Source organism: Oryctolagus cuniculus, chromosome 5 (assembly GCF_964237555.1).
Source record: "Oryctolagus cuniculus chromosome 5, mOryCun1.1, whole genome shotgun sequence".
Lineage (NCBI taxonomy): Eukaryota > Metazoa > Chordata > Mammalia > Lagomorpha > Leporidae > Oryctolagus > Oryctolagus cuniculus.
The window spans coordinates 44,061,178-44,087,452 of NC_091436.1; the positions used below are offsets into that span (position 1 = coordinate 44,061,178).

At 40.4% G+C, this 26,275-nt stretch overlaps 1 long non-coding RNA gene across 1 annotated transcript in view; it reads left to right on the forward strand.

Moving 5' to 3' along the window:
* The window catches only part of LOC108177469 (uncharacterized), a 101,375-nt gene that overhangs the window by 986 nt on the left and 74,114 nt on the right, over nt 1-26,275 (forward strand). Inside the window, exon 2 of the long non-coding RNA XR_001794288.3 lies at nt 3,336-3,407. This is a non-coding gene — a long non-coding RNA (uncharacterized lncRNA). The remainder of the gene's footprint in view (nt 1-3,335; nt 3,408-26,275) is intronic.

Below are 26,275 nucleotides of genomic sequence, written 5' to 3' on the forward strand. Positions count from 1 at the left end.
AGTGAGTGGGCCGGCGGGGCAGCGGACGGGTCGTGGTCCGGGCACAGGTCGCCCAATAGCTAGCTTCGCGCGCGTGGAGCTACAGGTGGATTCGTGTCTTTGGGGGTCTCCTCCAAGGGAGCCCCCAGGACTCTCCAATCGCTCCGCACCCCCAATGCGCGCTGGGCGGGCGAGGGACGAGGAGAGGAGGGGCAGAGAGTAGACTGGGTGCAGGCGGGCTCGGGCCGGGAAAGTGCGGCCAGCGTGTCACAGACCTCATTAGAACACAAAACCGCGTCCCCACCAGCCCCGTCTCCACTGCCGCCCCGCGGCGCCGCCTTCAGAATCGTGTGAACAGAAACCCGAGACGCGCAGACTTGTGAAATCTCACCCGGAGCGAAGCGCGCGGGCGGCGGCGACCCCCGGGCGCGGCGGTCAGCAGGGTTGGTGCTGGCCTGCGCAGGACTGGTGCTGGCCTGCGCAGGACTCGGGGCCTTGGAGCACTGGCAGTGCCCGCAGCCCGAGCGCGCAGCGCGGGGCAGAGCGGACCCACACCCTTGTGGCGCCCCGGCCGGGGCCACCGCATTCTCGCTCCGGGGAGCTCCCAGGCCCGGACAGGGGTGGTCAGGCCGGTTAGACGCGAGCTCGACCTTCCCTGCTCAACCAGGGTTGCTCTTTGGTGTTTTTTTTTTCCCCCTCCCAAAGCCAATGCCTACAGGTGCAATTAACCTTGCCACGCGAACAAATTAGCCGCCGCTTCCAAACGCCAGCGGCAAAACCTGAAGTCATCATGGAAGAAAAAAAAAAACCCACACAACCAAGAATTCTTTCTCACTATGCTAATACTTTTCATGCATTTCACTAGAATGGTTGGGAAACACTGCAGAGGGAAATGATTTGCTTGCAATAAAGCAGCGATTGGTTAAAGGTTTTTTTTTTTTCTCCCCATATTTGACTTTGAAGACTTAACCGCTGTGCGGTGTTAGGAAGAAATAGATCTCAGGGACGGTCGAAAGCACACACAAATTTCATATCCGTTAAAAATACTTTTTAAGCGAAGAAGGTCGTAGTTTAAAAGCGCTTAGAACATTGTTAAGCGCTGTATGAGTGTTGAAGAATGCGTAGGTGAAAGACCGCAGCGTTTTGAACACCCTCAAAAGTGTATACTCATTTATGTTTGAAGCAGGAATCGTAATTAGGCAGCCCGAGATGTTTCCATTAGATCTTTTATTCCCCTCAAGTATTCCATCTGCCTGTTCCCTCGGTAGGCGCCCCGTCTGCCTGCATCTGAGAGTGCGCGCGGGACCCAGGCACGCACAGGAGGAAACCTCCGCGCACCCGGCGGGCGTCCAGAGGCTCGCAGACGCTGGGTGGGCGCGCGCTGCGGGCTGCCTGGGGTGGCGCGTGTTGGGGGGAAGGGACCTGGGAGGGGCAGAGCGGCGGGGTTGCAGGCCGCCTTCCCCTCGGCGACCTGCTTCCCGGCGAAAGTTGATTGCGAAAGTTGATCGAAGTCTTCCCGAGAGCCCAGCCCGGGGCTGGGAAGTCAGCGCGCAGAGGGAACCGCGGTTCTTTCTTTCTTTTCTTTTCTTTTTTTTTTTTTGGAAGATTTGTACAATGAGATAATTAGACCGAACGATGCAAGGAACTTTCCTAGAAACAAAATCCCATAGAAAAGGAAGCCCAGGACTACAGACCTAAAAGGGGAAGGGAAGACTCGGTAGCTTTTCCGAAATTGGTCGTCCCGCCGTGTTTTGTTGCTTTTTGTGATTTAAGTCGTCGGTGTGAGGGCGAGATGTCGGGTGCTGAGATCAGGAAACTGCAGATGGAATGGCCCCGAGCCTTCTCACAGACACTTCCCCGTACCCGTTTTATGTAAAGCTGGCAATTTTTGCATCTGTATTGAGTTTGATGATCTTGGCCAAGTTTTACCTTGTCCTACAAATTTTGAGTTTTGTAGCATAACCTAATAAAGTGATTGTTTTGCTGCGATTTCAGAATTTCCCTTACAACATTTTTGGAACGAATCTGAGACCTTCCTCCCTCCAACCCTCCTCCCCGGTCTGCTTTTTTTTTCCTTCCTTAGAGCCTTCTGCTTTTTCAGGATCGGCTGTCACACATTGTTACTTGTTGCTTCTGTGAATTCTTTGAGATGCTGTTTATAATTACGTTTTTTTAAAAAAACACAAAAACCTCTGTCACTTTGGTGTTTGGTTCGCTTCGTAGATCACCAGGGTATGATACCACTATACAACATGTTTTAACTTAGTTTCCGAATAAAATTAGGGCAGCTTTGTGATTTGGAGACCTTTATGTTAGTCTGAGAAGCCTACACGTCGATCATTCAAACTGAGAAGTCCAGTATTTTGCCCCTTCTGAAATCTTATAATTATTTACACGGTTTTCTCTTGCAAAGGGAAAACAACCAGGCTGCCTGGAGAAGTGCTAGTCTATTTGCAATTGCAAGGGCAGGTGACAAGCACGTGTGTATCTGCAGGCAGCCTTGTTGGGCTGCCTTCCCGGACTACAAGGCTATTGTGGAGCTGGTAACGCCTTAAAATGTGAGAATGCTGCACCCTGGGAGTAGGGGCCAAGGGCAAGATCCTTGTAAATTTCAATACCTTTCCCAACATCAGGCTGGCAGCAGGCAGGCCAACTTCGGGTCACTGTGTGACACATATTTGCAAGCCAGTAAAGCAAAACAAAGCCAAAAGCAAGGGCAAGCTTAGGCCCACCAACCTTGAAGTCATCTCTAAAAGGGAGCTGGTTTACCCTTAACAATTGCTCTTGCCTGGTCAGCCACAAAAAGTGCATCCTGTTTCTTGGCTTGTGCCAGTAGGCGCTACTTATTGAACCTTGTATCAGGGACTTCATGGTCAGAAATCTTAATGTACCCAATCTCTGTTTCCTGGAAGTTAGAATGTTTACATTGATCTCTGTTGTTAGGTTTCATTTCAGGATGTTGTTAGCGCTTAGCACATGCCCAGGGATGAACACTGGTTTTATGGTAGGACCCTTGAGGAGAGGAGGGTTGTATACCAAGCTGTCTGTTTTCCATGCCCCAGTCACAAGATAACAATACTATCTGTGTTAACTCTTTGTGCTGGTCAAATTGATGTTGGAAGGCATTTCTTTTAAGGGAATTCTTTTACATTTCTGTTTCCTTGAAGTTGGTTTGGCAGATTTTTTTTCCTCCTCTCTTAAGGTGTCAGTGAAATATATTCACATATGCCATGAAAATGGTTCTTTTAACTGTTTTCAACCTCTAACCAAATGCTAGGTACATAGTGGGTATATAATAAATAAGATTAATTTCTTACTAAAATTAATGAGCTTTCTGCTTCTTTCTATATACGCAGAATTTTGATATGCTACAGTAATAAAATGGAAATCAAAGATCATGAAAAGATGAAGATCAGAAGAGAAACATGGTGAGTTTTCTAATTTTTATAAGAGGAAACACATTGTTTTTCACCAAAGAAAAATTCTACCCAGTCCCTGAATTTTGAAAGAACTCCATAACTGCCTTACTCACAGCCTCTTCAATTTTTATTTTAATTATTTAAAACAATTTTTATCCAAATTTCCCTTCCAATATCTCTATTAATTATGATAGGATGCATAAACGAGGATACTATTTTATCTCCTAGGAGTTGAATAAGCCATAAATGAAGATGTTAGTGTATCTCCTAAGAGTTAAATAAGCCATCTACTAAGCTGTGAAGATTAATTAATTTACAATACTAGAGCCAGTGGCTCATAAATTTCCAAAAGTGTGGATTCTCTGTGGCACAGTTTCTGTTTTCAGTTTCAAAAAACAATTAAAAATCAAATATTCCCAGGTCTACTTGGTTGGCATTAGTTGGTGAAAATGAAAGAAAAAGAGAGGTTCTTAGTATTTGTAAACTATCAAGTGCATTGGAAGTTTTGAAGGCTAAATGAATTTGCCACCAGAATGCAAATAAGCATCTATCTTTTCTGAACCCTTTTATTAGAACATTTTTGATTAGCTGTGTACACATTAATGCTGTCATCCGATTATTTTTAAATTGGAGGTGACTATCTGGAAAAAAAAACTTCATAGATCGGAAATAAAACATTTCTAATTTTAGATTCACTATGGAAATAAATGCAGGCTATTTTTGGATTTTAATGTTTTTGCAAAACTATTTGAAATACATACTTTATAAGAAACATCGAGAAACAGCAAGCATTATTTTTTCCTCCTAGACAGCTGGATTGGTTCTATCAGGTAAGAATTTGAGTAGTTCTTGGTATCTGTTGGTTAAAAGGCAAAGCACAGAGAATTGCTTTTTTCCTTGATTTAGCCTTCAAAATGATTTAATAATATAATAATGTATTGTGATTACCCGACTAAAATTTTTTAGAGGTAGATTTTGGTCTTGAGTAATAGCTCATTGCATTTCTATGAAACATATACTTAAAGACAATAACAGCCTGTTGAATTGTGGTATTCACTGGGGCAGGGCAATCTCTTTGGAAGCAGAGATTCATGCTCAACTGCTGCTCAGAAGAGGGCAATGTACTGTGCCTTGAGTATCTAATAAAGGGCACTGTGCATTTCCATAGTTCTTTTAATTTGAGGAACCTAGGGCATTATTGAATCATGAATCAAAACTCACAACACTGTATTACTTACTTGTCAAGGCTAGCTATCAGGATTTTGCTAGGAAACTGTGTCAACAACAATATGTAAAAAGTCTGAAAAGAGAAGATGAAATATGAATAGGAAATAGAATACAAACATAAATGATGTATATGGGTATATATATATTTGTCTAGAAATAGAAGTAGCTATATATAATTAGATATACAAAGTACAAAATAATTAAAGGTTTTACATTTGATATGACTTAGGTTGTTACTACATGAAATGCAATGGTAATGTCTTGAATAGCTCAAATTGGAGAGATGAATGCTGCATTCTATAATTAAACCACTGTTTTGCAAAATAGAATTTGTTTTATGTACTTTGAATATTTTCTCTGATTTGAAAATCAACTTTGCTGTAGTTCAGTTCTTTTTATTTTAGATACTGAAATGCCTTTTGACTATTCTATTATCTAAGTTTCTTTATGCAGATTTTAAAGGATAGACCCTTAGAAAAACAGACTTTGATAGTTGGGACCTCTCAGTATCATGAGAATCAGATGTTAAAAGGTGGGAGGGCAATTCTGTGGTATTTGGGTGGAACACTTGAAGAGTCATATTTTCTTTGTTTGAACCCATGAAATATTGCTAAATATTCATATGTTGTTTGCATAGAGTCTGGATGCGGTAAAAGTTTGAGCAAAATTTAAAATTGAAAAGTTTTATTTATTTACGTTTTGGGGTGTGAACTGAGAAATGTGTTCATATTTTAATTTTAACAGTGAAACATGTTCTTGTTAAAAAATGTAGATAGTACAGTAGCGGGGAACATGTCTTAAAAATGAAACCAAGAAGACTATGGACAGATATCATGGACAGTAACCAGACTAACTTTCATTACCCATCACTTGATTTTTGCAAACGGTGCCTCTCTTAATTCATTTGTTCACATTTCCAAGCCACTGAAATACTGAACACCTACTCTGAGCAATGTTCCCTGCTCAGCATTGTAGGTGGTAGGTGGAGAACAAGATTCAAGTCCTGCTTTTAGGAAATAGCAGAGTAGGTAATATGGGAGTCTAAACATCAATGACCAATTAGATCATGGTCAATGTAAAACATAAAACTGCCTGCTTTGGGCACCAAGGGAGAAAAGACAAGTTTTTGAAGGAAAATTTCAGCAGTGGCAGCTCCATTTTTTGCACAAAATTAGAGACAGTGATCCTGTTGGACAGGTGGGGTGGCCCAAGAATTTTTGTCTTGTCACTGGAATGTCTTTATATACTCTTAAAGATTCTGTGAAGAGGATGTCTAATGCCTTATCTATTGTGAAGTACTAATGACAACTGAGCAGAGGTTTAAATGGTGCATAGAATCATTGCAATTTAAATTAAATTTTAAAGAAACTCAGGGGCTAAAGAGTGCAAGTGACTCATCGGAAAAGATGAGGGATTCCTGGCTGGAGTGAGGGAAACATAGGGAAGGTAGGTAGAGGGGAGAGAGCTGTCTTGGCGAAATGAGTTTGGCTGCAGGCAGATGCTGGAGGAGCTGAAGGTCTGATCTGGATGTCTTCTTGAAGTCATTTGAGAGCCACCAGAAGTTTTTAGAGAAGTGACATGTACAGAGCTATAATTCATTAGCTACGCTTGTTCAAGCTAGTCAAGTTTCTTCCTTATTCTAGTTGTTGTCACTAACTCGAATTGAAAACATTACAGCAGCAGAAAAATTCCAGGACAGTTTTTCTTGGGCAATGGAATTTCTGATGTCCTTTGTTTCTCAGTGTAAGCCGTTTAGCTATTAGAAGAGCATCTTCAGGTGGCACTGTGGGCTCAGCCCTGGGGGAGCTCATTGCTTTAAATTGGGTTCCTTGGCTTTACTTAATATGCCCTGATTTATATGAAAAAACATGTTTACTGCCTGCTCTGTGCAGTTTTCACATGATTATGCAAGGACTTGCACATCAGTATTTACAGATTTGTTTTAAAATCTGCCATGCCGTAATTAAAATCAGAACACAGTTATACTCTCAATGATTAAGGGAACTTTCTAAAGTGAGATTTTCAGCTTCAGTGACTTCAAAGTACTACACAGTAGAGGAACACTGCTAGCTATCTTGGGATTTATTCAGATTAAATACTTTCAGTGAAAGATTGAGCCATGATTCTTTCCTGCTACTTTCTTGCTGAGAGAGAGAAATAGGTTAGATTTCCTTTCTACAAGGTGCCATAAATAAACATTCAAGGATTTTACAACTCAGGCATCATTTAACTAGTTTTGGAGGCATAGAGTTACATCTTTCCCTGAAAGGCTTTGTTGAAATGAAAGTAGCTTGCATTTAAATATTAAATATTCAGTCAGTAAGTAATGGTGATACTTAATAAGAAAATGCAAGATAGCCTTAAAATAATGGATTTCCTTCTCGTCAACCCATTGCAGATAAGATAAAAACAATGTTCTGATCACTAAATAAAAGTGAATGAGGGAGCACTCTTGTCAAATCAGAGAGGATAATTTGCAGTGTTGGTAACTTTTCATCAGAAATTACTTCCAGCTTTAATGCATCGATTAATCAATCATCTAGTGAGCTCTCCAAGGAATTCAGAAGCAATGGAACAAGTTATTCCTACTCTTTGCGAATTTATTATTCAGGGAATATATTAATAACCATCATAGTAGCAACCATTTATCCAGTGCTTGCTATGTGTCTTACACTTTTGTAAATCCATAAAGCACTATGTGGATTAGTTTATTTAATCCTCATTTAACTCTTTTAGGTAGGTACAGTAATAATCTTTATTTTACTAGTGAGGAATCAGACCCAGTGAAATTAAGTAACTACTCAGGGTTTTTTTTTTTTTTTTTTTTTTTTTTTGACAGGCAGTTAGACAGTGAGAGAGAGAGAGGCAGAGAGAAAGGTCTTCCTTCCGTTGGTTCACCCCCAAAATGGTCACTATGGCCTGCGCGCTGCGCCAATCCAAAGCCAGGAGCAGGTGCTTCCTCCTGGTCTCCCATGTGGGTGCAGCACCCAAGCACTTGGGCCATCCTCCACTGCCTTCCCAGGGCACAGCAGAGAGCTGGACTGGAGCAATCGGGACTGAATCAGGCGCCCCAACCAGGACTAGAACCCGAAGTGCCAGAGCCGCAGGTGGAGGATTAGCCAAGTGAGCCACGGCGCCAGCCTACTCAGGGTTTTATGGGTAATATAATCTGGTTGGCCTCAGGGAATCTCTTTCTAGGCCAGTGCTCCTATCCATTGCTAGACATTACTTCCAAGAACAATGCATGTGATACACAAACAGGGCAAACAGGTAGAAATGATGCATAGTTTAAGAAAAAGTTGTTTCTGAAGACCATACTGTTTAGAGGGCCAAAATGTTTTCCCACAGAAACCATGTGATAAATTAGTTTCTGAGTCCACCCTCAGCTGACTACTCCACAATACGGCTCAAGGAAGCATGTGATTAAGAACATAAGCTTTGGAATTATGTTCCAACTTGAAGTTAGTGATACCTACTACAGGATGAGGATCAAATAAAAGCAGGCATGTCAACTGCTTAGTAATATGATTGACACATGCAAAGACATACATAGAGCCCATTGATCCTTGCTCCAAAAATGGGGACCATGTTCCCTGTTATTTTTTGTTTCCTTGTGAAAATGTAAATCATCTTTTATTGCTTTGATATTATGGAATCAATACCTTTTCATTGCAGAAAAATTGGTAAACTTTATTAGTAGTAAGAACATTGAAATTACCATTTAAACATGTCAACTAGAGACAATCACCACAAATCCTTTTGATGGTTTTCCTCCGAGTTTTTAGGTTTATACAAGATGTTTGTATAAGATATATATATATATTTAAATCTTTATTTTTAAGGTATACAAACCATTCATTTCATAAGTACAATTTTAGGATATATATATATATGTTTTGTAAGATCATTTTGCCTAATACTGTGTTGTAACCTACTTTTAAAAATGAAATACATATCATGGTTCACTATAGAGAAATGTTAAATGCTTGAAAGGATAAATACATTGAACCTGATTGTATACTACACAGTGTGTTCATATAATGAAACATCACATGGTATCCCATAAATACACACAACTTTAATATGTCTGTTAAAACTATATAAAGTAAAAAAAGTTGTGAACATACCCACATTTCATTAATTATTATTCCATAAAACAATTTTTTATTTAACTTTGGTATAACCATGTCATAAATTTACTTACTTATTCCTTAATATTGAACATTTAAATGTTTACATTTTTATATTATGGAGAATGCTGAAATAATGATTTAGGTAAAAAAGTGAATGTTTTAATTATTTTTCATCTAAGTTATTAGAAATGAGGTGACCAAATGATATTCCCATTTTAAACACTTTTTTTTTTTTTTACAGGCAGAGTGGATAGTGAGAGAGAGAGACAGGTTTTCCTTTTGCCATTGGTTCACCCTCCAATGGCCGCCACGGCTGGCGCGCTGCGGCCTGTGCACCGCGCTGATCCGATGGCAGGAGCCAGGTGCTTCCTCCTGGTCTTCCATCGGGTGCAGGGCCCAAGCACTTGGGCCATCCTCCACTGCCTTCCCAGGCCACGGTAGAGAGCTGGCCTGGAAGAGGGGCAACCGGGACAGAATCTGGTGCCCCGACCAGGACTAGAACCCAGTGTGCCGGCGCCGCAAGGTGGAGGAGTAGCCTATTGAGCCGTGGCGCCGGCCAAACACTTTTGATATTTTCTGCAGATTACCTTTCACAAACATTTGACCAGTTTCTATCTCTGCCAGCAACACCTGAGAGTACTCACTTCCCTGAATTATCGCCACCAACCTGTACTGTTTGATAATTGCTGATCTTACAGGTGAAATACTATTCATTTTAATTTTAGTTTTTATTATCAATGGTGTTAGAAATTTCTTATAGTCATTGGCTATTTGTAATATTTAGCTATTGATACAATTAATTTTTCTCTTCAAGTGATTTTTTTACTATTGAATTGTAAGTGCTTATTTTAAAGCAAATAATTTGTTTCATATATTATAAATATATTTATTTCAGTTTGTAATTTTCTTTTAAACTTTATGCAGTTTTTTTCAGATTTTATTTTATTTATTTGAAAGAGTTACAGAGAGAGGAGAGATAACTTCCATCCACTGGTTCACTCCCCAAATGGCTGCAAGGGCTGGAGCTAAGCTGGAATCCATGCCAGGAGCCAGGTGTTTCTTCCGGGTCTCCCACGTGGGTGCAGGGGCCCAAGGGCTTGGGCCATCTTCTGCTGCTTTCCCAGGCACATTAGCAGGGAGCTGGATCAGAAGTGGAGCAGGCAGGACTTGAACCAGCATCCATATGGAATGCCAGTGTTGCAGGCCAGGGCTTCAACCTGTTGCACCACAGTGCCTGCCCCACTTTATGCAGTTTTTGACATGCACATGTAAAAGTTTTACTTTTTTACTTTATAAGTTTGTCAATTTTTGAATTTTTTTCTGCTTAAAAAGTTTTATTCCATCTGGGGCAGGTGTTTGGCATAGTGGTTAAGTCGTCCCTTAGGAGGCCTGTGTCCCTTATCATTGGAGTGCCTGGGTTTGAGTCCTGTCTCTGCTTTGAATTCTAGTTTCCTGCAAATGTACACTGAGAGGCACCAGGTGATCACTCAAATATGTGAATCCTTGTCACTCATGTGGGAGATCTGGATTGAGTTCTGGGCTCTTGGTCTCAGCCTCTTTGAACCTAGGCTGCTGTGAACTTTTGGGGTGTGAATTAGCACGTGAAAGATCTTGTTCTGGTCTGCCTTTCAAATAAATAGATTTCTTTTTAAAACTGTATTCAATACACAATTTATTTTGGCATATTTTGTTTATGAGAGTGAATTTTAGTCCATTCATTCAACAAACCATTAACTGTATGCCAGCAATATAGCAGGTAGCATGCTTTGCCCTGGAGAATAATTGGTACTTGATGCAGGCAGAATCCTGACATCAGGCAGCAACTGCTCCTTCAACTGACTCATCAGATTGTCTCAGAATTACTTGTTGCTGTTCATGCATTATTTTTCACTCACTGAAATGCTTGCTTTTTTAATACAAATTCCACATGTTTAGATCTTACTGGCCTTTTGTTTGATTCTTTTTTTCCTCTGTATTTGTGTAGCTCACTATGTTAATTGTTATACTTCTATTTTATTTATGTTTATTTATTTGAAAGACAAAGTGACAGAGAAAGAAAGAGATACACTCCACAAGTGCCTGCAACAGCTGGGGGTTTGGCCAAGCCAAAGCCTGGGTCTCCCACATGGTTGGCAAGGATTCAAGTACTTGAGCCACCCTCTGCTGCCTCCTAGGGTGCATGTTAGCATGAAGCCAGATTGGAAGCTGAGGCAGGACTCTCAGCCTAGGCACTCTGATATGGGATGTAGGTGTCCCATTTGGTGGCTTAACCCACTATGGCACAATGTCCATTCCTAATTGTCATAACTTTGAAACATATAAAAAATTTTTAAAGATTTATTTATTTGAAGGGCAGAGTTATAGAAAGAGAGAGGGAGACACGCACACACACACACACACACACACACAGGGGTTTTCCATTTGCTGGTTCATTCCACAAATGGCCAAAGCTAGGCTGAAGCCAGGAACCAGGAGTTTCTTTAGGGTCTCTCCCGTGGGTACAGGGTCCCAAGGATGTGGGGCATCTTCTGTTGCTTTCCCAGGCACATTAACAGGGAGCTGGATCAGAAACGGAGCAGTTGGGACTGGAACCAGTGCCCATATGGGATGCTGGAGTCACAATCCGGGGGCTTTACTTGCAATGCCACAGTGCTGGCCCCTATTTACTTATTTTTAAAATTTTGGGTTAACACTTAATATTTGTACATTTTTATGGTATACAGTGAAGTTTTTCACCACGTATATACATCGTAAACTTATTCTTCCAGGCAATCAGGCTTTCCATTTACTTAATTTTTTTGTGTGTTTGGGCTCTACCAGAGCCTTTCTTCCTGTTCTTCACATAGAATGTAATACTAATTTTAAATGTAGTCACCCCACTGTGATTTAGAGCACTGGAACCCATTACCTTCACCTCACCATGTTCTGGTATCTGTTTTCAAACCTCCCCCAACCCCTTACCAACCCATCCAAATCTCTGGAGAGTAGCTATTTTAAATTAAGATATGCATCCTAATTTATATATAGACATATAATATATGCATATGTATAGTTAACTCCCACAAATGACAGAGAACATGTAATATTTGTCTTTGTTTATTTCACTTAACATAATTTCTTCTGGTTCCATCCATTTAGCTGCAGATATCAGGATCTCATTCTTTTTATGGATAAATTATATTCCCCTGTATTTATATAGCATATTTTCTTTATTCATCCATTGATGGACACCTAGCTTAATTCCATATCTTGGCTATTGTGTAATATACTTTCTGTCCCTGTGAATTTCCCTATTGTGGATATTTCATAGAAGCAAAATCATACAATGTTTGTTCTTCTGATATCTGATTTATTTCATTTAGCATTATGTTTTCAGCATTCACTGGTGATGTGTTGGAACTTCATTCCTTTTTATTAAATAATATCCCATTGACTGTATGTATACACCACATTTTATTTACCCATATAATAATATATATTACATTTATACTTCTAGAAGAACTTCAGAATCATTTTGGCAAAATTCCCTCAAATACTTGAATTTTCTCTAAAATCCTCTCCTATTCTTTTTTTTTTTTTATCTTACATTCTATTAATGCTGGGTCCCCAGGCTACTAGTGATGAGTGCTTTTATCCTGGCTCAACCCCAGCATTATACCTTGATGCATGAAACTCTTCCCCTTAAATAGCCCAATGTTTTAAAATTATCTATGTCTACCTTGATTGTCCTAATAAAAATGAAAATTCTCTCAGTGCAGCTGATCTCGTGGAGGTTGGGAGGAAACAATGTGAAGTCATTGTCCTTAAATTGTGAATATTAATACCTCTTAGTGCTCTCGTTGGAAACTGTATTTTAGTAAAAATATATTTGTGAACTTGAGCAATTTGTTATTTTTAGAATTCTAATGGTATAACGAAGCCTCTTTCAAATTTCAGAATACATGTGAGTAACATATTTTTAAATTGAGGGTCAGCTTCTTGGGTTAATTGGCCATACAAGCTATCTTATATCATTACTGTTTTTTTTTTTTTTTCTCAGATATATTCTCTGTAGTCACTGATGAATTCATTGGTTTTACTCCTTTTTTCTAATTCCTACCATAGTAAATATCCTGCGATGGTAGAAGGTGGAGGTGGTTTGTGTGTGTGATTGACACTAGGTGGGGGTAAATAAGGTACAATTTTAAATGGAGACTTCTTGTAAACAACCAAATGCTAAATTGTATATGGTAGGCCACAACTGAGGGATGGAAAAGAGAAATGAAATCTGGTATGGTAGGAGATAGCTTCAGAGGTACTCCACAAATAATTTATTTAGAAAAGTTATGTTTCTTCTTTGCAAAGTTAAGGATAAATTGTTAGAATAAAGAAACTGTTGGATTGGGTTTTGTTCTGATTTATATGTATGGTATAAAGAGCATTGGCTTTGGAACTGTGCAGAGCTGGGTTAGTATTTTCCTTCTTTTTAAGATGTATTTATTTGTAAGGTAGAAATACAGAGAGAGAGGGAGACACACACCCACACACACACAGAAAGAGAGAGAGAGAATGAATCTTCTATATGCTGGTTTATTTCCCAAATGGCCACAGTGGCCAGCGCTGGACAAGGTAGAAGCCAGAAGCCAGTAACTTCATATGGGTCTCCTAAGTGGGTGACAGGGGACCAAACACTTGGGCCATCTTCCTCTGCTTTCCCCAGGCCATCAGCAGGAAGCTGGGTCAGAAGTGGAGCAGCCAGAACATGAACTGGTGCCCATATTGGATGCTGGTGCTGCAGGTAGCCACTTAGTCCATTGTGCCACAAAGCCAGCCCCTGGGTTAAATTCTTGACTCTGTCACTAGTAGCCTGTGTTATCTAACCCATTTTAATTTTCCTCCCAAAGTCTTAGTTTCATCAATTGAAAAATGTACTTCTCTGAGTTGTTTTAGAGATCAAGTAAGTTAAATGTGGAAGTCCTAGCAGCATCTGTCTGATTATCGTATACACTCAATGAAGATAATTTCATTTCCTTCCTTCCTAAGTGACAGCAAAAGTAATCTGTTTAGAGAAAAGAGTGCGTACCACTGAGTGTTAACCCTGCCTAGATTAATGGCTCAGTAAAGGTAATGTCTTAATTTTTCATAATGCCTCAATTTTCCTATGTGTAGCTTTCATTTTGCACTTTGTTAAATTATGGTGCTTGCACAGCACCTTGAACTTTTCTAGTACAAAGCACATGGTAAGCAGGGTAGAATTAACATTATCCCTGGTCTATAAAGCACTGTACTTGCATTCTTGGTGAGTGACAGGATACGTGTTTATACAGCAAGGTTGCCCTGGGACACATTCTTGCCAGAGTCCTGCAGCAGTGTTTTGCCACCTGTAACTGTGCTGAATAAAAGTGGGCCCATCTATCATTTCTGTAGCTTTTCCTCACAGAAACTGTCTTGATAAGGATAAGAAATCCAGGACATCACAGTATCAACAATCCTTTCCTCTTCAAAGGCATCTTTCAGAGAAGGCTCTAATAACTCCTCACAAACATTAATTATATAAATCTTGCACACTATTGCTTTGTGGGAGGTGAAGTGCTTAGTAAAAATGATCATCTGAACCATGGTTGGCTGTGTGGGGGCAGTATAGAAATATGAAAAGTGGGAAGGAGAAGCTAGACATATATTTTCTGTTGGTACAAATTCAGCTTGGTAGTTGGCTGGTTCTGGGTACATTCTGCTAGTTTTTTTTTTATTAATGTATGAAATGAAACTGTTCTTTATTAGAATTTTGTGAGTGGTATGTGCTTCTTCAATCTAAGTTTTAAATTTTGCTATTTTTATTTATTCGAAAGGTGTGTGTATACACATATACACCCACAGAAAGAGAGAGAAAGATGTCTTCCATCAGATGGTTCATTTCTGAAATGTCTGCAACAGCCAGGGCTGGGCCAGATTGAAGTTAGGAGGAAGGCTGGAACTCAGTCCAGTTCTCCCATATAGGGGGCAGGGAGCCAGATATTTGAGCTATGACACCTTCTGCCTTTCTAGATACACATTAGCAGGAAGCTGGAATCAAAAGTGTAGCTGGGACTGGTACCCAAGCACTCTGACTTGGGATGCAGGCATCCCAAGCAACATCTTAACAGACTACCAAATATTCAGTTAAGATACTAAGATTTTCTTTTGATTAATTCTGCAAACTGCTTACAAAGTGACACTCTGAGATCTGAGGTTGAGTTGCTCAGTATCATATGATGAAGAAATAATCCCAAATTGAGGTCAATTTGACTGCTCTATTAAGTGGTGAATAAGACACTTGAGGACCTTTAGCGGAAAATTGAGCCCCAAGGTTAATAGCAACAGCATTTAACACTTATATGGGGGCTGGTGCTGTGGTGTAGTGGATTAAGCCACAGTCTGCTGTATTGGCATCCCATGTGGCTGCCAGTTGGAGTCCTGGTTGCTTTACTTCAAGTCCAGCTCCCTGCTAATGCACATGGGAAAGCAGCGAAAAATGGACCAGGTGCTTGGGCCCTTGCATCCATGTGGGAGACCCAGAATAAGCTCCAGGCTTCTAGCTACAGCCTGGCCCAGCCTCGGCCATTGCGGCCATTTGGGGAATGAACCAGCAGATGGAAGATTTCTCTCTCTCTGTGTAACTCTGACTTTCAAATAAATAAATATATAAATCTTAGAAAAAGACTTTCATAGCACTATTTTATATATATAGATATATGTATATACACACATATATTTGAGTGGAAATATATATGTCTAAATATTTTATTTAGATCATAGTTATTAAAAAAGGCAATATGAATATTTTTATGGAAAACACCATTACTTTGAAAAGCCTATGAGAAATCACAGGCATATTATTTATCAATATTTTTAATAATGGTTTTTAGACTATCAGAAATAATATGTCCATCTGTTTGGGCTGAACTTAGTAATAAAAATGTCAACTGTCTTTGGTGTTTCAGCCCTAGTCACTTTTTACCTTTCAGAAATTATTATAATTTATGTCTTTGATTAACCTTTAAAATGTGAAAGGAAGTTAATTGGTTGTTTAAATGGCATTTTTTTCCCAAGGTAAAATCAGTGTAGAAAAATAATAAAGAGAAGCCTAAATGTTTAGAACTTAGCATAGTACCTAGAGCATTTAAGCACTTGGTGAATGTTTGCCAGATGAATCAGAAGCACTACCATGAAACCTTTTTCTTGGTTGAAATCCTTGCTACTTTGTGTGTGGGCATTTAACATAGTAGTTATTGAAGTGCCTGAGTTTGAGTTTTAGCTCTTATGGTTTCAGCTTTTTTTTTAAGGTTTATTTATTTTTAAGTCATAGTTATGGGGTTGGAGGGGGGACTCCATCTATTGATCCACTTCCCAGATGGCCCCAAGCCAGGAGCCTCATCCAGGTCTCCCACGTGGGTGGCAGGGGCCCAACCCCTTTGGTCCATCTTTTGCACTTTTCTCAGGTAATTAACAGAGACCTGGATCTGCTGTAGAGTAGCTGGGACACAAACCACTGCCTGTATGGGGTGCTGGTGTTGTAGGTGGAAGCTTTACCTACTGTGCCACAATGCTGGTCCTGTGATTCCAGTTTCTTCCTAATGCACATTGTGGGAGGGAACAGTGATGACTCAAGTAGCTCAGCCCTGCCACTCAAATGGGAGACTCAGATCTGGCCTTGGCCTGGGCCAGCCCCAGATGTTGTAGGCATTTGAGGCTATGAACCAGGTGCTCTGCCTTTTAGATGAATAGTGAAAAATAAAAATAAATGAAATTATCATAAATTTGATTCTTTGACTTTTTCTGATAAATTTATGGATTATTTCTTCATTTAAAAATTGGTTACATTATTTGGAATGAAAGGATTCTATTTTCTTGCCAAAGTCTTATTTTGTAGTTGTACTTACTCTTGCCCTACAAACATAAAAACTGCTGTGACAATTGACAGGATCCACCTGAATGGACATTAATTACCTACCGAGGATCCCGTGCCACCTTTCCCTCCTTTCTTGCAGTGGTCAGGATTTCCTTTGAAGAACCACTCCTTACCATTGTGTAGGGGCCATTGATTCTGGTGGGATAGAGCTGACCAGAGTCAGAGGGTGGATGCTGAATTGGTGTAAAGTGACAAATCAGAACATTCCCCTCATTCTGCTACATTTTTGCAGGTGAATGTGCTACAGCCTCCAGGGTGCTAAAATTGATTCCCAGGAGGTTCAGTCAGTTGGCAGATTAAGAGATGTGAGTGGGAATACATGAAACCCACTTTCCAGGTAGACTCATTTTGGAACCATGAGAAAACCTGAGGATAACATAGGAGAAGGGCAAAACCAACAGAACTGCAGAGAAACAGAGCCAGGCCACTGCCCTGAAGCCAGTCCTATCTCAGAGAGAGAGAGAGAGAGAGAAAGAGAGAGAGAGAGATCTTTGTTCCATTGGTTCATTCCCCAAATGGCCACAATGGCCTGTGCTGGGACAAGGCAAAAGCAGAAGCCTGGAACTCCATCTGCATGTCCCATGTGCATGGCAGGAACCCAAGTACTTGGGCCGTTTTCTGCTGCCTTCCCAGGAGGAAGCTGGATTGCAAGAACAGCAGCCAGGACTCCAAGGGGGCACTCTGATAAGAGATGTCAGCATTTCAGGGGGCGGCTTAACTCTCCTGCATCACAATGCCAGTCCCCCTTTTTGTAGGGAAAATGGGTCTATATACACACATATGTAAAAATATATAAAACTTTATCATAATCTTATTATTTTACATGTGAATGTTACAAATACTAAATTCTTCACAAACTGTTTTAACTTTTGCACAACTAATTCCAGAGACATGAAAGTGCTCTGACTCAAAGACAAAGATACATTTATGTATTTTAGATCACAAAGCCACTGGAAAACAAGTGAATGTTTATGAGAAACTTATAAATGTCCACTTTTTTTTTTTTTTTAACAAGCATCCAAGATGTTGTGGGCTTTTTGTGTGGTACAATCAGTTTATCTAGGTTTGTGCATATCTGATGTTTATCATTGCACTCTTTTGGTCTGTTCATTAGAAAAAGACCCTATTACAATGGAGGCCAGAAAAAAATTATATTAACAAAAGTCTATTCAGGTAACTTCTGCAAAGCTGGTTTTTTTTTTTTTTTTTTTATCCAATGAGTCTTTTGCTGTATATTCTGCCTTAGTTTCTGTCAGTTTGTTTGAAAACCTCTCCAAGTCAAACTTTCCATAGGGAATCATCCAAAACTGAAGAGACACTCGGAATTCTGCTTCTCATGACCTAGTTGTATCACAAGAGGGATCAAAAGGGTTTTGTTCTGTTTCTATAATCAGCTATTTCTTTGAGAGGGCAGATTCATAAGAGTTTGAATTATGCTTAGAAATGCATACAAGGCAAGCAGCTACATGGCATTTTAATTACCTCCCTCCACTCCAGTGAAAAACAACACTAGGCACAAACAGATGTCTAAGGTTAAATTCAGTTTGATTCTCTTAAAATAGCAAATGATTTGACTGTCTCCCTCATAGACTTCTTTTTTTCTGATATTTAGTCTATTATATTTTATTCCTTCAAGATCTACCATTTGCAAATGTTAAGATACTTTCTGCTTATCAAATTCTTCTCTCTGCTAGACTTTGTCATAATATGAATACTCACATTGAAAACAGATGGCTGCCTTTGGAATTAACCAATTATATAGTACTTTGCTTAATCTGAATTGACTAATTAAAATCCTCAATTAGCTGGTATTGATAATTCAGCATATATGACACCTATGGTGACTACATTATATAGTGAGTTTGCAAATTGGCATTCAGGATTTTTCCTTTTGCTCTTTGTTGTGGGGAGACAACAGCAAAAATCAAGGAAAGAGACTCAATTTAAGGGATTTATTGAAACTCTTAAAAAACTCATACCCTAATCTTTAGGATAAAAATATCTTTAAATTCTCATATTTTCAGCATACACATATATAATTTTGTTTTCTATAGTCATCATTGAAGTTTGGATTAGTCACATATACTTTGAGATTTTTCCAAAGTACCAGTGATTTTTAATTCAATTTAATGAATATTTTCTTATTTTCTAAAATATTCAAAATATTATGCTAACAGTAAGGCAATAGAAAAATGAGTTTTCCATTTACTATGAATATTGCTGCCTAAACTGCTCCCCCAAACTGATGACTGAATGTGCTAGCAGTTATCTTATTATGATCATAATTCTGTGGGACAGGAATTCAGCAGGATCTCCAATGGGTGGCTATGGCTTGGGACATCTCATAGGGATGAGTTCTGACAGTGTACAGCTGGAACTGGAACAGAAAGGGACTTGAACCACTGAGGACTCTGTCTTCTGGTTTCTCCCTGTGGTCCATCTGAAGGGCTACTTAGGCTTCCTCACAGCCTGGCAGTTTTAGGGCAGTTGGGCTGTTTACTCAGCAGCTCAGAGCAAGTGTTTGATTAACAGTGTAGAAGCAATATCACCTTATGTGTCTTGAAATTCATGAAGTGTCATTGCTGTCACTTTTATCAGTCCCTCCCAATTAGGGGGAGGGGAATAAAACTTTGCTGTCTCAATGAGGTAGTGGTCTGATAGTATAAAAGTATATGGTACTTCAATGCCAGTGCACTTGGTAAAGTGATAAGTATAAATACACAACCAATCAAAAAGGGTAAGTGTCGAAGAGATTTCACAAATAAGACCAGTGTAAGCAAATAATGAAGGATAGAATTAAAAGGGAGAGAATGATCCTGCGGGGGAAGCAGGACACACAGCAGACTCATAGAATGGCAAATGCCCAAAACAGCACTCCTGCCTCAGAATCAACCCTTGGGACATTCGGATCTGGCGAAAAGGTCCATGAGAGTCTCACAGGCATGGGAAGCCATGACACGGTGGCAAAAAGCAATCTAAATGAAAGATCCTGGTGAGCAAGACACCAGCAGAAGGAACAGGCCATCAAGGAGAGAGGCGCCTTTCTCTGAAGGGAGGAAGGAACCTCCACTGTGATATGGCCTTGACTAAACAAGTTCAGAGTTGGTGAACTCAAGGGGCTTCCATAGCCTAGACAGCTCATGGCAAGAGTCTCGGGTGATTGCTGATGTCATAAATAAGAGTGCCAATTGTTAAATCAATAACGGGAGTCACTGGGTACAGGCCCCCCATGTAGGATCTCTGTCCTTAATGTGTTTTACTATGAAACTTAAAAACAACACTACTAGTCGAACAATGCCCTATACCTTGTGCAGTTGTGTGAGTGCAGCCTGTTGAAATCCTTGCTTAGTGTATACTAAGTTGATCTTCTGTATATGAAGGTAATTGAAAATGAAACTTGATGAAGGGCGGGATGGGAGAGGGAGTAGGAGAGGGGAGGGCCGCGGGAGGGAGGGAGGTTGGAGGGGGGAGCCAGAACAATACAAAAGTTGCACTTTGTAAATTCACATTTATTAAATAAAATAAAATAAAATAAAGTATATGGTACTTGAAATGTAATCATCTTTGGAAAATACAATTGAGACTCCAGAAGTCCTTGCTTATATTCATAATAGTCTGCTGGCACAGGGGCCTCTTCACTGCTTCCACGAGGCCTCCTCCTGCTCCTTGTTAGCCCATACTGAATGAGATGTGGCACCTTTTCTAGAGGGGCTCACAATCTAGTGGAGAAGCCATGATTCTCAAGTTGTGTGTATTAGTCATCTTTTTGTTGCTACAGTGAAATGTTTCAGAAAAGCTACTTTGAAAAAAAAAGCTACTTTGAAGGAGAGAGAGGTTTATTTAGCTCACAGTTTTGGAGGCCTGAGTCCAAATGACACAAGGCAGGCTTTGGTGCAGACTGCATGGCCAATGGCGGAGCACTTGCAGGGGAAGCACACCAGCAAGCCAGGAAACAGAGACTAGGTAAGGCCAAGTATTTTTTTTTTTTTAAGATTTATTTGTTTATCTGAAAGAATTACAAAGAGAGAGAGGGAGAGACAAGAGAGAGAGGTCTTCCATCTGCTGGTTCACTCCCCAGATGGCTGCAATGGCCAGAGCCAGGAGCCAGGAGCTTCTTCTGGGTCTTCCATGTGGATGCAGTGACCCAGGGACTTGGAGCATCCTCCACTCCTTTTCGAGGCTCATTAGCAAAGAACTGGACTGGAAGTGGAGTAGCTGAAACTCAAGGCAGCACCCTTATGGGATGCTGGTGTCACAGTGGCTTTACCCACTATGCAACAACACTGGCCCTAAGGCCAACTCCTGCAACAACTACATCCTGAGGGCACATAACCAGTGGCCTAAGGACCTTCTACTTGACCCTTCATTATAAAGTTTCCATTATTTCACCAAAGTGCATGAAACTCTGGGGACTATGCCCTTAACATATGGGCCTTTGGGGACATTCAACATCTAAACCATAGCACTGTGCCTTGAGGTATGCTAGATATCTGTGTAAACTACAGACAGCTGTAGCATATTTTACATTTCTGAGAGAAGCAAAGTGACATCTTTTGGGTACCATGTAAATGGCTTCAATTAAGTTGTTTGGACCTAGTGACTCAATCAACAAAACAATTAGACATTTCTTTTATCCCAGATGCGTCATAAAAGAAATTACAGAGGCACTAAAATATTATTGCAACAGAGAAATTTACAAACATCTGGGATAAAAATCAAAACATAGACTACACCTAGCAAGCCTGTAACTGACACTTGAAGGGCCCAGGCCATGAATACTAGTAAGCCCATAAGTCTGTTCTTTCTCTTCCTACTCAGCTCTTACTATTGTAAGGTCACATGCACATGTGTACAGCTGACCCAGCTTTTGCATCTGAGCCCTGAACCCTCACCCTCCCACCCTAAAGAACAACTTCTCCTTTGCCCTAGGAGTGAGAACACTAGAGGCAAAATAGCCCTCTGGAGGAATGACCAGGAAAGTAGTTCATGGGGATGGAGACTCAGTCTGGATTTAAGTGAGGAATTATGGAGTCTCAGGTACCCAGATGTGATTGAGGAAAAGAGATCCAGGGGCCTGCCCTGTGGCGCAGCCAGTAAAGCCACTGCCTGTGGTGCCAGCTTCCCATATGAGCACTGGTTTGAGTCCTAGCTGTTCCACTTCCAGTCCAGCTTTCTGCTATGGCCTGGGAAAGCAATAGAAGATGACCCAAGTTCTTGGGCCCCTGCACCCATGTGGGAGACCCAGAAGCTCCTGGCTCCTGGCTTCAGATCTGCCCAGCTCAAGCTGTTGTGAACTAGCAGATGGAAGACATTTCTCTCTCTCTCTCTCTCTCTCTCTGCCTCTCTGTAACTCTGCCTTTTGAGTAAATATTAATAAAACAAAAAAGAGATCCAGACTGCATTAAATTGTCACTTTGGCCTCATAAGCCCTCAACTCATTTGGAGGGGTTTAGCTGGAGAGCCTTTTCAAATACTTGGGGTTGAACAAAACCTGATCTTAGTGAAGGCGGTACCAAGATCCAGCATGGAGCCCAGAGTATGAATGGCCCTTGGTACATATTTTATGAATAAATTAATCTAGGACATATTCTGATAAGGATAGTGGTAAATATTGAATTTTATGGAAATTGAAAAAGAACTATTAATCCTATTAGTTATCTTGGGATGGTTTCTGTATATGTTGCATTCAAGGATGAAGGGAAAGGAAGTAGGGATAAGTGGGATAGGAAGACAGTAAATTTCAGGCATTGATGAAGCCGCTAGAGACAAGCATACAAAATGTAAAGTTATGCTTATCATTAGGGTGAATTTGGGTTTTATGGCTCTCTGAACACTACACAATTTGAGTAAAGTTGCAGGAAGCAACTTTACCTGCTTTGCCACAATGCTGCCCCCTTCTGTTAAAATTTTACACATTTTATGATTGGAAGACTTCTACAGATTAGCTTCAGGTCCCACACAGTTTAACTTTATGTCTCCCCTGTTCCTACATACTGTTAGAGGTGAGCACATTAGGAAACAGTGGTCCTACATCATCTGTCAGATCACTGAGAGAGTTGGTACTTTGTATTTTGGGAGCCTATTCCTGCACTGGAATAATTGACAATAACATGGAAGTAACTGTGAACCTATAAATATATCAGACTGTACTGAAATCATGCATTCCCAATTTAGTCAATCAACTTTTCGGGAGACCCTCAAAGGCACATGGCCACCCAGTGCCATGTAGTATGAAGGGAAGTTGGATTGGAAAAAGACCATGGCCTTAGCCAATGTTAAAAATACTGCTTTTGCAAATTTTATAAGTATCATTTGTCCATGTCAACCCATTATTTTGGAAAGGGCCCATGCAAATTAGGCCCTTGAAACTAAAGCTTCATTTACTGATACCGAGTTCTGCTCATCATCTTAGATTCACTAAGCCAAGAAAGTAGCCCAGATTCAGAAAGTAGAAAGAACATTGGATTAGAGTGGATTGAAACTTTTGTTTCAGTTCTCCTAGGGTCTAGTCCTTTGGGCAACACTTCTCCATAATTTGCATATTTAAGTTGGCCTCTCCTATTTGCAAAAGGATGTGGGAAATTAACATTCCAGTTATAGAATCCTCTGTGGCTCTACCTGGGAGCAAATATATATTAAATTATGCAAATTACATACATTTTTAATCCATATTGTTCCAATCAGTTAATTCTGCTATTTCTGTGACACATACAAATATACCAGTGAGCAACAACTTAAACATAGTTGAACTCTACCATAGAGAGGTATAGCACAAAGGAACAGTGAGAAGGAAAGAACAAGCAAATTATTCTAAAAGCTAGCACCAAACATGCACTATTTTACAAGTTGTTTTTCAAAAGTCATACCAGCACCTTATGAAAGCAATTCAAATGCAGAAATTGATACAGCAAAAAAAAAAAAAAAAAAAAAAAAAAAAAATAGAGGTCTCATCCAAGTTTCACTCTTGAGGGGAATTAATGCTAATAGTCGAGACAAGTGTGTAGCTTCCCAGTGCTGTTCTATGTACACACAATGGTAGAATGACATTTTGAAAAATTGAAGGTGTTTTTTTTTTTTTTTTTTTTTCCCCATCTGTGTTTGCTAGTGGCTTTGGCCCGGACTAGAACCAGTGCCCATATGGGATGCTGGTGCTTCAGGCTAGGGTGTTAACCTGTTGTGCCACAGTGCCAGCCCCTGAATGCATTTTTTTTAAAAAGTCAACTTTTCAATCTCAAACTTTTAAGTTTCTATTCCTGGAGGGGATACAAAAAGACACAGGGCATAACAGGATATTTGTAAGTCAGAAGAAGCCTTAGAGCTTTCCAGAATGGATTAAAAACGCTTTCAAATCTTAGAAGGAGAGAGAGAGACAGGGGAAGAAAGGCCTCTGGTAGCTTATCCTGCTTCTCTCCGAAAATTAGAAAATTGTGCCATTTTGGTAGATAAATTATAATAAAATTCCTTGTTGAATGACTCCTTCTTGGGACCAGTGGCTCAGACAGTCGACAATAACTTTGTACAAAGAAAAAAAGTCCCTCTATCTTCAAGCAGTCTTGGGTCTTGAATCTCTAGATGTCAACTTTGTTCATGTCCGTCAAGCTGCAGATTTCAAATCTTGCGAGCATGTGAGGCATCTTTCTTATACATTCCTGTGAAAGACGTCTTCTGCTGTCTTCCCAACTTAGATGAACTAGATATTGGAGAAGCTGGACTCAACTAGGTTTTGGTAATTTGAAGGTAGGGAAGTTGTTCTTGCTTTCCTGATGACCAACCCGCAGGACAGGCAAGATACATGGCAATACCCCAGAGGCAGAAGAAATATACTTGGGATATTTCTAGGCCTAATGGTCCTTAGTACCAGAATTTCTTGTAGCTTAATTTGAATGGAATGACTCTTTGGAAGGGCATGGAAGAAGCTGACAGAACCAGAGCTTGGAATTGGAAGATGTAGTAATGACATGATCCTAAGGTGGGTGACCAGACAGGGTGAGAAGAGATGCTAGGACACTAGCACTGATAGATGGCAAAACCAAGGACAAGACGTCTCCTTGCTTGAATCTCTTTTAAATTAACGTTTATTTCCTTCCCCTCCTCTCCTCTCCTCTCCTCTCCTCTCCTCTCCTCTCCTCTCCTCTCCTCTCCTCTCCTCTCCTCTCCTCTCCTCTCCCTCCTCTCCCCTCCCCTCCCCTCCCCACCTCTATCTTCCCTCCCCCACCTCTGCCCTCCCCTCCCCACCTCTTCCCTCCCCTCCCCTCTCCTCCTCTCCTCCCTTTTTTTTCCCTTTGTGAAAAGCCGAGAGAGATCTTCCATTCACTGGTTCATTCCCCAAATGCCTACAACTGCAGAGCTAGGCCAGGTTGAAACTAGGAGCCAGGAAATCAATCCAGGTCTTCTTGTGGGTGGCACAGACCAAAGTGCTTGAATATCATTGGCTACCTTTCAGAGTATGCTTTAGAAGGATTCTAGAATTGGAAGTAGAACCGGTACTTGAACCCAAGGACCCTGATAGGGGATGTGGATATCCCAGGCCCTGTCTTAACCAATATGTAAAAAACATGTCCCATATTTTCAGCTTTTTAGCATAAAAATTTGTATAAAAAGATTAAGTAATGAAACATTATGTAACACATGTATATTTGAAAGAAATAAAGTGGACAGAGTCTGGAAAGATGGAGCTAGATGGTCAGAAAACATACTGTTCTGATCTAGCCTTTCCCCATCTCAGTGCCTCACTTTTTGTCTGCCTCTACCGGAGTCAGGTCTGGATACTACTGTAGTACCAGGCTGGATACTACACTCTCCCAGTACCACAGAGAAGGTACAAGATTTCTAGCTGGCATTTAGCTTAGGAATGCTCTTTGGCCATTTTGACTCATGCTTCATGATTTTTTAAAAAATATTTATTTATTTATTTGAAAGAGTTACATGGAGAGAGGAGAGGTAGAGAGAGAGAATCTTCTATCTGCTGGTTCACTCCCCAATTGGCCACAATGGCCAGAGCTGCACTGATCCGAAGCCAGGAGCCAGGAGCTTCTTCTGGGTCTCCCACGTGGATGCAGGGACTCAAGGACTTGGGCCACCTTCCACTGCTTTCCCAGGCCGTCATGCTTCATGATTTAATCCCACCTGTTGTACTCTCATTTGCCTTTCTGTAATACATAGTATGCAATTTAATTCTAGTACTTACACATTCCACTTTCCCCAAAATACTGTTCTAGAAGAAAATTTTCTTATTTAGCTTTGACTTATAGAGGACTTGCCCATAAGACTTGGCAAGTGCCAGTTTTTCCACATGACCTTCTGAGTGAAAGAATGAATCACACACATTTGCGCAACATAAATATAGTAGCCACAGCTTATCTTTAATAGATAAATTAATCAATTACAGACATTCATTTTAGGCACTCCTTCTTTGGACTAATTAATAGGTGTCTAAGTGTTCATGCTTTACATTAGAATGGCCAGTGTACTTTATATAGGTTAATAGAAAAGAGTTGGGGGCCCAGTGCTGTGGCATAGTGGGTAAAGCTGCTGCCTGCAGTGCCAGCATCCCATATGGGCGCCAGTTGAGTCCTGGCTGCTCCACTTTC